The sequence below is a fragment of the Marmota marmota genome, unplaced genomic scaffold (genome assembly GCF_001458135.2).
Source record: "Marmota marmota marmota unplaced genomic scaffold, marMar, whole genome shotgun sequence".
In the NCBI taxonomy this organism is placed as follows: domain Eukaryota; kingdom Metazoa; phylum Chordata; class Mammalia; order Rodentia; family Sciuridae; genus Marmota; species Marmota marmota.
Window position 1 is genome coordinate 6,707,357 of NW_026000316.1, and position 11,788 is coordinate 6,719,144.

The following is an 11,788-nucleotide window of genomic DNA, read 5'->3' on the forward strand; positions in this document are numbered from 1 at the left end:
GCACTCCCCTCGCCGCCATCTTCCCGTCTCCGCTTTAGCTTGTCTTAAAATATAAATATTTAAGATCTCAAAGTATTGGGAAGCTTGTATATTAACATACAACTCTTATATGGAGCATTCTTTCTATTTTCACCCCATTTTTCTCTTGAATCATCTTTACAAAGTGACAGTTTCTTTTCTTTATATTGGAAAAGCAGAGTTCAATTATCTCTGAAATACTAATTATAGTGTCCATTGCATTAAGTCAGTTTTTGATTGAATTATGATTCAGATAAAATCAACATATGGAATTAGATTTCTGAAGAAAATTATTTGAGGATTATTATGACTCAGCCACATGACCAAGAAAAGTTTCTATATTACAGAAGATAACTATTGAAATAAGAGTGCTGGAGAGTTGCTCTAAACTTTTATATAATTATTACTGGGTACCAGAAAGCCTTGTCAATGTTTGTAACATGATAAACCCTTTAAAATAGTTTCTAAGGGTAATTGTAGTAAGTGTGGGTAATGAATTATTGACCCAATATTTTATTGATGATCAATTAGCTGGACATAAACAAGAAACAGACCATTAATTTTTATTATGCAAATATTTCACTAAGGTGACTATTTCTCTATTTGTGTATTTCTCATTTTAATACTGACAACCTCCCTGAAAGAAAGTGCATACTAGCCATTAGATTCACTGTTCAGAGAATTTAAAACTCCAGAGGGTCCTGTTAAATTCAGCTTTATGTTGGCATAAGTATCTGCAATTGCATCAGTAATTTACATTTAGGGAGAGCTAAAGTACTCTTCCTTCTTTCTTCCTTTTTTTTCCCTTTTTTTCCTTTTCTGCCCTTGAATGAATATAGCTGCTTACTCAGTATGGGAAATTAAATGAAGTAGTACTATTTGTCATCTCTTTTCATATCTCACCATAAAGACTCAATATGAAACTAAAATTGTAGAATACAATGTGCATTTTATTACATTTCAGATGCATTGTTTCTTTGGTGGAAAAGTGCCATCAAGAAAATGTGATATTCTATAATTTTTTAAATATAATAAAATATATAATACCGGAATTTTAAAGATGATGGATAGGGAAGGGAAGCCAATAGAAGCCATAAATGAAATGAAGAAGAAAAATCTGAGAGATTATTAGGCATTTATTACTTTAGAACAATTAGCAAAGTTACAGTTCGGGGATGAATTTAGGAAATCACATGGACTGGACTTTTGCCTGTTAGCTAGACTGTCCTTAATGCATAGTGACAAGGATAATGATAAAAAATTCTAATCCAGCTGTACAGACAGAAGAGATGTTGAAAAGTATGTCTTGAGACTCTTAAATTCATGAAGCTTTATAAGTACACCCCACATTTTTGACAGAATTACTTTAGTAAAATGGTTATAGCTCGTTAGAACTGCATGGTTTCACCTCTGGCAGAAAATTCCGTATGAAAAGGGTGCATTTGTGTGTCTGTGTGTGGGGCCTGGTTTATTTTAATTTTGGCCAAGCTTTGTGAAATAACTCCATGTGTACATGTTCTCTAGCATTTGAAACTCTACTGTAAAGCCATTAAAAGAATATATAAGGTAAATAAGACAAAAGTGAATAGGAAGAGAAGTACACAAGATTGCAATGTATATTTCTGAAAGCAGAGAGTGAATGAAAAATACCACTGAACAATAAAGAAAGATACAGTTTAAAATGATTTCAGAAGGAAATGACAAAATAAAGTGGATCAGTGACCTCAATAGAACTTTCGAAAGTCTCAGAATTTAAAGATACTAGGTATTATCCAAGGTAGAGAGAGGCAAGATAGAAGGGAATGGAAAGGGAAATAGCTGAACCAGGGGAATTAGTTAAACACTTTTCCTGCAGTTGTTAGAGCCTCCCTGCCTTTCTATTTACATTTATATCCAAAAGAAAAATGATAATCTTTCTCTAATAATATAATATTTGTAGATTTATTTATCGTTAAAAGTTTATTTATTTATTTATTTTGATCTAATTAGTTATCCATGACAGTAGAATACATTTCAACTCATTGTACACAAATGGAACACAACTTCTCATTCCTCTGGCTGTACATGGTGCAGAGTCACACTTATGGTGTAATAATACATGTATATAGGGTAATAAGGTTCATTTCATTCCACCATCATTCACACCCACACATTTACTCCTCTCCCCTTCCACACCTCTATCCAATCAAAAGTTCCTCCATTCTTCCCTGCACACACCCTCCCCACACACACATTATGGATCAGTATCCACTTATCAGATAAGAAATTCAGCCTTTGGAGTTTTAGGTTTGGCTTATTTCACTTAGCATGATATTCTCCAGCTCCATCCATTTACCTGCAAAGGGCAAAATTTCATTCATCTTTAAGACTAATATTCCATTGTATGTACATACCACATTTTCTTTTTCTTTTTTTGAGATAGAGAGAGAGAGAGAGAGAGAGAGAGAGAGAATTTTTTAATATTTATTTTTTAGTTTTTGGTGGACACACATCTTTATTTTTATGTGGTGCTGAGGATTGAACCCAGAGCCCCACACATGCCAGGCGAGCATGCTACCACTTGAGCCACATCCCCAGCCCAGTAACACATTTTCTTTATTCATTCATCTGTTGAAGGACGTCTAGGTTGGTTCCTTAGTTTAGCTATTGTGAATTGAATTACTATAAACATTGATGAGGCTGTGTCACTATAGTATTCTGATTTTAAGTCCTTTGCTTATAAACCAAGGAGTCAGGTAGCTGGATCAAATGGTGGTTCCATTCCAAGTTTTCTAAAGAATCTCCATACTGCTTTCCATAGTGGTTGCACCAATTTGCAGTCCCAACAGCAATGTATGAGTGTACCTTTTTCCACACATCCTCGCCAACATTTATTATTGTTTGTATTCTTGATAATTGCCATTCTGACTGGAGTAAGATGAAATATTAGAGTAGTTTTGATTTGCATTTCTCTAATTTCTATAGATTTTAAACATTTTTTACATAGTTTTTGATCGAGTGTATATCATCTTCTGAAAAGTGTTCAGTTCCTTAGCCCACTTATTGATTGTGTTTTTTGTTTTTTGTAGATTTATTATTTGGAGAAATTGAAGAGGGTTCAACTATGATGTCTTATATATGAGTGATGGTACTTTCAGAGAGGATAAAGAGAATAGATGCAATTGCATATTATTAGGGAAGAACGAAGGAATGATGGAAGGAAAAGAAAGGGGGAAAAGAGAAAGAAGCAAGAAAATGGTACAATCCTAACATACTAAATTTAAAAATGAATCCTAACCACTGTTCATTGTGACAGTGTGGATCTTAAATGTACCCTAAAAGATTATGTTTTAAAAGCTTGGTCTCCAATGCAGCAGTGTTCAAAGGTGGGTCTTGCAGAGGCAATTGAACCATGAGGGCTAAAACCTCATGAATGGATTAATATATTTCCAGGTTCATAGCTCAATTGGTTTGGGGAATGTGTTTTATCATAAAAGTAAGCTCTCTGCTTCCAAGATTCCAGGAAGTGAGAAATTTTGCACTGCTATGTACACTCTAGGATGATGTTCTGCCTTGTTATGTGCCTACAAGTAAGATGGACTAAAACCTCTAAAACTATGAGCCACAATAAACATTTCCTTTAAAAAATACATTTATTTATTTATTTATTTATGGAACCCAGTGCCATATACATGCTTTAACACGAAGCTGCAACCCCAGTCTAAATCTTTCCTTTTTAAAAAGTTGTTTTTCTCAGATATTTTGTCATGGTGATAGAAAACTGACTAACACACACAATTTAAAATTCCTAGCTCTAAAAGCAATGGAAAGATGTCAAAATTATCAGAGATACAAAATCATTTACATAAAAAGTAAATGAGTAGAATGCCATTTAATATTTCAAAAGCAACACTATGATATAGAAAATAATAAAAAAACCTCATAATAATTTTCTTTATGGAATTCTATACTAAACCAATTAAGAATTCAGTATAAGACTAAATCACCAAAAATGTACCTTCTGTGCACCTTTCTCTGGAAGGTTCTCTTTCAAAATCAAAGATTTAAAGCAGACAAAGGATATGGGACATAGGAAATAGGAAGTCCATGTAAAGAAAGCAGTTAAAAGAAGTCCCAATATGATCACTATACAGCAAACCTACAGAACAATCAGTCAGGAATGACATGGAAAGCAAAACAAAACTAGAGGAAGAATTTTTCTAGGGACAGAAAACTCATAGATTGATAGCTTTGATCATTAGGAAAATTATCTATAAATATCTTTAATCACAGATATAAGGAATATGTGGACACAATTATGAATAGGTGTGTAGGATAACATGATAAGTCATGAGAATTAAAGCAGCAGCAATAATAAAGTCTCATTATATTATTCATCTATAAATGTATTTAGAATATAATGAGGGCAAATTTAAAGCCATTTAAATTAAAATTAGCTACAACAGAAGGCAAAATACTGTTAGTGTCTTTTCAAAAATATTGTCCACTAAGCAGAAACTGCAACTGCAAGAAGGAAACATAAAGTCATGGCTCCAGTGGAATAGAGCAAGAGGATTAGGGAGAGGGGTAAGGGGAGGGAAAGGGGGGGATACTGTAGAATAAAATTGATCAAGTTGTATGACATGAATGTACAAATATGGAATAATGAATCTCACTATTATATATAACTATAATGTACCAATAAAGAATAAAAAATAAATATTTCCTTAAAATATTATTCGTGGAATAAGATAAGAAACTGTCCTTAGATGTAACTATGGAAGTTTGTATGCTCTTAATATTCAAACACTTAGCATTCAAATAAAGTTCATAATAGTACCAATGTATTATATTAATTAATTGTATTTTATATAATTAAGTTGTACAACAATATGATATTTTAAATACACATGTACATCATTAAATAATCACTATATTCAAGAAGACTAACATATCTTTCTCCTCACATAGTTATTTTTTTGTATGTGGTAAGAACACTTTAAATCTGCTGTTTTAGCAAATTTCCAGTACACAAACCCAAGTATATATATGTTTTGTTTTGTTTTGTTTCTTTGGCACTGGGGATTGAACCCAGGGGTTCTCTTCCACTGAGCTACATCTTCAGCCCCTTTTTACTTTTTTATTTTAATATAGGGTCTTGCTAAGTTACCCAGGCTGGGACAGAATGTATTCAACCTGCCTCAGCATCCCAAATCTCTGGGATTAGAAGCATGCACTATAGCACCCAGCATTCACAATACAATATTATTAAGTACAGTCATCATGGTGTACATTAGATCTCTAGACATCCATCCTGCATAACTGAAATATCGACCCTTTGACCTACATCTCCCCATCAATATTCTACTCTGTTTCTTTGTATTCAATTTTGAAAAATTCCTCATGTGAGTTCATCCAGTATTTTTCTTGCTTTGCTTCATTTAGTATGATTTCCTCCACATTCATCCATATTGTTAAAAATATCAGGATTTCCTTGTTTTTTAAAAGTGAGTAATTGTATATATAAAACACAGGCCATCAATCCATCCATTAAAAGACACTTTGGTTTCCTCTATATCTTGGCTTTTGTGAACAATGCCACAATAAACATGGGAATAAGGTACTGACATTATTTCTGTTGGCTAAATACCCAGAAAAGGAATTGTTAGATAATATAGCAATAGTTTTAAAAATTTATTTAGGAATCTCTGTACTGTTTTCCATAGTGTTTGTACCAATTTACATCCCCAACAATAACACAAAGTTCCTTTTTCTCCATACCCTCACCAATGCTTATCTTCTATGTTCTTGATAATAGTCATTCAATATATTTATATGAAATCTTTCATCTTAAAAATAATAACAAGATACTTAAAATTATTTGAAAATCAAATATCTCTGGGAAGATGGCAGGGTAGATATTACCAATATCAATCTTATTTTGTAAATAAGAAAAATGAAAATTGTCCATTAAAAAAAGAGGCAGATCTTAGAGATCAAATTTTGTCTCAAGAAAAAAATGAAATGAAAGGTTTTCCATAACTTCACATAGAAAAGGTTTTCACAGCTTCATATAGGAAAGACACAAAGTTTATAATTTCTACTGAAATGCTAATTGCTAATATTGTTTGGGGATTTCTGTACCCATATTGTGTACACTTGAAGCTATGTTAAAACAAAATGCTATTTTATATAAATCCTCCCAGTTCATAATGAATAATATTTTCTTTATGAATCTAATCTTTAAATTTTCTTGAAATTATTTTTTTAAGCTTTTTAAAAATTGTATTTATTTATGTGGTACCAAGAATTGAACCCAATGCCCCACAAATGCATGATAAGTGCTCTACCACTGAGTCACAACCCCAGTCCCTTGAAATTCTTGATTCAGAATAATATATACTTAAGTTAGATCAATGGTGTGAACTAACTCTTTTTAAAAACTATTTTGTATTATCAGCTTGCCCATTTGAAGTGACAGTGTAAGATATGTATTACAATCAGATGGTAAACATAAATTACTGAGAATGCATATTGCTTTTTATATATTTAATAATTTTTTCTAAACTATTATATGACACTATAGTCAAAATGAATTATTATTGTAGGGGATTAATCTTCAAAGCTTTCATGTAATGCTGACTTCATTTGCAAAGACAAGTTACACGAACATTTGCTGCAAGAAAATAACTTGTATTGTTATGCATTTTAAATGCTAAGTCCCATCTTTATTTTATTTTATTTTAAAAATATTTTTAGTTGTAGATTGACACACTACCTTTATTTAATTTATTTGTACATCTGAACATTTATTATATATAAGAATATATGTGGTATGTAAACATTTACTTATATTAAAATCATTTGTTCAATATGATTAATTTTTAAAATATTTTATTGGTAAGTTATAATCATACATAATAGTAGGTTTCATTGTATTATATTCATGCTTAAACATAGCACAGCTTTGTCAATTTTATTCCCCCATAATTCCTCACTTTTTTCCTTTCCTCCATCCATCTAATTTCAATTTTCTAATCTACTGGTTTCTCTTCCATTTTCATGAGATCCTTTTCCCCCTCTTTTCTCTCTCACAGTCACCTATGAGAGACAATAAACAATGCTTGACTCTCTGAATCTGACTTATTTTACTTTAGCATGATAATTTTCCATTTCTATTTATTAATCAGCAAATTACATAATTTCATTCTTCTTTATGGGTGAGTAAAACTCAATTGTGTATATATACCATATTTTCTTTATCCCTCTATGAATTGATGGATGCCTAGGCTGGTTCTGTAACTTGGCTATTGTGAATTGTGCTACTACAAATGTTGGAATTCGTATATTACTATAGAATGATAATTTCAGTTATTTTGGATAAATACCGAGGAGTGGAATAAGAAGCATCCTATGGTGGGTCCATTCCTAACCTTTTGAGGAATCTCTATACTGATTTCCAAAGTGGTTGTGCTGATTTATCAACCTACCAACATTGTAAAAGTGCAATTTTCCCCCACATCCTCACCATCATTAATTCTTACTTGTATTCTTGATGATTGTCATTCTGACTAGAGTGAGATAAAATTTCAGTATAGATTTGATTTGTATTTGTCTAATTGCTAAGGATATTGAGCATATTTTCATATACTTGTTGGCTCTTTTAATTATTCTTTTGATAAATGCCTGTTTAGTTCTTTTGCCCACTTATTGACTGTGTTATTTGTTAATTTTTTTTTGTTTTTAAATTTTCTGAGTTCTTTTTATATTCTGAATATTAACCTGCTGTTGGAAGAGTAGCTGGCAAATATTTTCTTCTTTTCTGTAGGCTTTTTCTCCCCACTCTTGTATATTTTACCGTGCAGATTTATTGCTGTCTCACTTATGGATATTTAGGTTTATTTCTTAAACCAAGAGTATTATTAAGGAAATTGATGATCTGCCAACAAGTTGAAGGGTTGGCCCTACATTTCTGTTTAGAAATTACAATGTTTCTAGTCTAATTCTTAGGTCTTTGATCCACTTTTAGTTGATATTTGTACAGGGTGAGAGGGATTTAGTTTCATTCTTCTACATATGGATATCCAGTTTTCCCAGCACCATTTGTTAAAAATGTTATCTATTCTCAAAAGCATATTTTAAGCACCTTTTTTAAGGATCTGATGACTGCCTTTATGTGGAGTTTTCTCTGTCTTCTATTCTATTCCATTGGTCTCCATGCCTATTTTTAAACCAGTACCATGCTATTTTTGCTACTATAGCTAGGTAGTATAACTTGAGATCGCATGTTGTAATGCCTCCAGCATTGTTCTTATTGCTCAGAATTGCTCTGGGCTCTCTCTGTGTGGTGTCACACGCCTGCAATCCCAGTGGCTCAGGAGGCTGAGGCAGGAGGAGCATAAGTTCAAAGCCACCCTCAGCAACTTAGCAAGGCCCCTAAGCAACTTAGTAATAGCCTGTCTCAAAATAAATACATAAATAAAAATGGCTGGGGATTTGGTTTAGTGCTCAGTGGTTAAGCACTCCTGGCTTAAAAAAAAAAAAAAAAAAGATTTGCTTTACTTGTTCTGATGTTTTTGCTTCCACATGAATTTTAGGACTTTTATTTTTCATATTCTGTGAAGAATGTCATTTGTATTTTAATAAGGATTGCATGAAATTAATGCCTAAAGCAATATGGCCATTTTGATAAAATTAATTATTTCTATCCAAAAATATGGGAAGTCTTTTCACCCTCTAAGATCTTCAGTTTCTTTCTTCATTGTTCTATAATTTTCATTGTAGAGGCCTTTCCCCTATTTGGTTAGATGTATTACCAGGGGTTATTTTAGGCTATTGTGAATGGAATTGTATTTTCTGCTTTCTTTATCAGAAGGTTCATTATTAAGGAAAGAAAACTACAGATTCCTATCCCTGATGAACAGATACAAAAATCCTTAATAAAGCATTAGCAATTTGCATTTAAAAACATTTTAAGAAGATTGCCCACCATTATTAAGTTGTTTTCATCCCAGGGATGCAAGATTGGTTCAGCATAAACAAATCAATAAATGTAATTTATCACATGAATAGAATTAAGGACAAAAATCATGTGATCATCTAAATAGATGCAGAAAAATCCTTTGTTAAAATCCAGCACCTATTTGTTTTCAAAAAAGTAGAAAAACTAGGGATAGAAAGAACTTATCCCAACATTACAATGGCTATATATGATAGATCCAAGGCCAATATCATACTAAACAGGAAAAAAAAAAGAAACTGAAAGCATTTATTCTAAAATAAGGAATAAGACAGGATGTCTACTCTTATTACTTTTTTTTCAATGTAATACTTGAAACTCAAGCCACAGGAATTAGGTAAGAGAAGGTAATTAAAAGGATACAAATAGGAAAATAAGTAAATTATCTCTGTTTGCCAATGACATGATCTTATACTTAAAAGATCCAAAACACCTCTCCAGAAGTCTTCCAGAGCTAATAAACAAATTTAGCAAAGTAACTGAATACAAAATCAATAGACAAAAATCAATAACCTTCCTATACACAAATAACTTTTAAGGTAATTGATACGTAGCTTGTATTCCGAAGTGAAATCAATTGTGAAATACAGGTTCGTATGTAGGAGTGTATTGGAATATGCCTTCTGATCATCATCTGTGAAGGAAACAAATAATCAGGATTGGATAGAGAGAGAATTTGAATCAGACCCAACAAAGGCTTCAGTTGACCAAATAGGAATCTCTCAAATTGTGATGACACTTCAAAATTGTCCATTGACAGGCAAGGGTACTAAGCCTATTCTGTTAACTTTTACAAGAAATCAATATATTAAATAAAAAAATTAAGGACCCTACTCAGTATTAGATGTGAGCTACCACTTGAGAAGGGAATCAGATAACTCTTTAAAGTTTAGAGCAATTCCTTTAAAGGACTGAGTACAGAAGATTCTCAGACAATAAATAACACTCCTAGACACTGGGGAAACTGAATTGATACATTCTGTTTCAAGATCTGGGTTGTGCATTGCAGAATCACCTCCAAGAATGTCCCAAAACATAAAATTTCAATTTTTCCCTTAAGTAACATATACCTTTTCTATTGGATATATTTGAAATATAAACACATAAGATTACATATCAATTTGAATGTAGTCAGTTTCTAACATTTTAAATTCGTATTAGAACAATTTCAAATATTCAGAAAAAAATTTATCAATCAAGTATCTATATGCAAAAACATTTACACATATGTTTAACAGATTATTTATTTTTCTTTTACTTATTCCTTGGCAAGAAATTCAGTCAAACTACAGTAATTAAGCAAATATTTACCTTCGAAGATTTAATTAGCCCAACGTACTGCATCAAAATGTGATTATTTTATGAATTTTTGTGACCAAATAGGAGATTTAAAAATAGAATCTTGACTGTTACCATTATAAGATTAACTATCTCTTTGTAAATTAGGTTTTTCTTTATCTCACGTGTGTTATTTCCTATTTGAAATTATATGATATTCTTAAGCTTCAGACCCAAAGCTTTATAGTCTGAAGAATTTATACATAGTTTGTTAATACTTTGTCTAATAAACACTGATAAGGATTAGAATATTTAAAAACCTGGATTAATCACCACACTAATGAAGACTATATTTTGCATAAAATCCTCAGATATAAAAATAAACATTAACTTTTGTGGTCAGAGATTTTATGGGTAAGATTTTATTTTTCCTATGGAAAAATAAAAATCCCTGAAAAATATTAATTTTCCTCCAATATATTCATCTATATGAAATCAGGTTCAAAAGAACAAATATGAATAGCCTAGAAAGAGATGATATCATAGAATAAGAACTTTCAAGCAAAACTTGAGAAAATAGTGGATATGAATGTGGGTTAAGTTGTTGAGAAACATTTTTGTGCAGAAAACAGCTTTCCATCTTAATTTTCAAACTTTTTACTTTCCCCTACCAGCTTTGTTGAGATGTAATATATAATTAAGATATACAACATGATGTTTTGATATAAGTACACATTATGAAATGATTATTATAATTAAGCTAATTAGCATATCAATAACCACAGATAGTTATCTTTGGGTGTGAATACATACTGAGAATACTTAAGATCTACTGTCAGCACATTTCATGTATATAATAAGTTATTATAAACTATAATAACCATGGTGAACATTGTCTCCAGAATTTATGCATCTTAATACTGCAAATCTGTATGTTTTAAAATTTTTTTTAGTTGTAAGTGGACACAATATCTTTATTTTTATTTATTTATTTATTTATTTATTTTTGTGGTGCTGAGGATCGAACCCAATGCTTCACCAACTAGGCCAGTACTCTACCACTGAGCCACAACCCTTGGCCCTGCAAATCTGTATCTTTTGTTCATTATCTCCCTGATTTTCTTTATCCCCAACCCCTAGTAACCATCTCCTATTTTTTGTTTTTATGAGTATGACTTTTTTTCAGGTTTTACATGTAAGTGAAGGTATCCCATTATGTGTCTTACCATGTATGGCTATCTTCACTCAGCATACTGTCTTTCAGTTCCACCCATGTTATTGGAAATGTAAGAATTTCTTTCTTTTCTAAATTGAAAAAAAAATTGTACTTCATGTACATGTATATAGATATATACATACATTCATATATTGTGGATATTGTAAAATATGCTATTTTAGAAAGTTTTTTGCTGTTGTGATTAAAGGATCTGACCAGTACAACTGTAGAGGAGGAAGGTTGTTTTTTTTTTTTTTTTTTTTTTTTTTTTTTTTTTT